The following is a 488-nucleotide window of genomic DNA, read 5'->3' as shown; positions in this document are numbered from 1 at the left end:
CAGTTGCGAGGAAATGAGAAAAAATTAGAAAATTAACTTTCAGTGGAAATCAGTTGAAAAACATGTAAAAAAAAAAAAAAACATAAGAAGAGAAAGAGAGAGGGTTTGCATTTGTGTGTGTAGAAAGAGATTACTTGCTTAGTATGTAATTTTGTGTGTGTCTGTGCAGAAGTGTGTGAGAAACATTCCCGTACGCATTTCTGGTCATTTATTTTGTTTTCATATGAAGCCTCTATAGAAAAATATTGTAAATTCTTAAATGGAATTTTTCTTCATGTACAGTAATTGTACAGTGTGCTGCAAGATTTAGATGAACGCATTCAATGTTCCGTACAATATCAGGGTATAGCTATCTCACAGTCAACATTCCCTTCATCCATGGTCAGGAATTACAGAGATCTAAAGGGGTAAGGACAGCATCAGAGTTTACATAGGAGAGGAGGTAAAGAAAGTTTGAGAGAAGAAGAAAAGAGAGAGAGAGAGAGGGA

The sequence above is a fragment of the Sprattus sprattus genome (assembly GCF_963457725.1).
Source record: "Sprattus sprattus genome assembly, chromosome: 20".
In the NCBI taxonomy this organism is placed as follows: domain Eukaryota; kingdom Metazoa; phylum Chordata; class Actinopteri; order Clupeiformes; family Clupeidae; genus Sprattus; species Sprattus sprattus.
The sequence above is the reverse complement of the archived record's forward strand: the minus strand, read 5'-3'. Positions refer to the sequence as shown.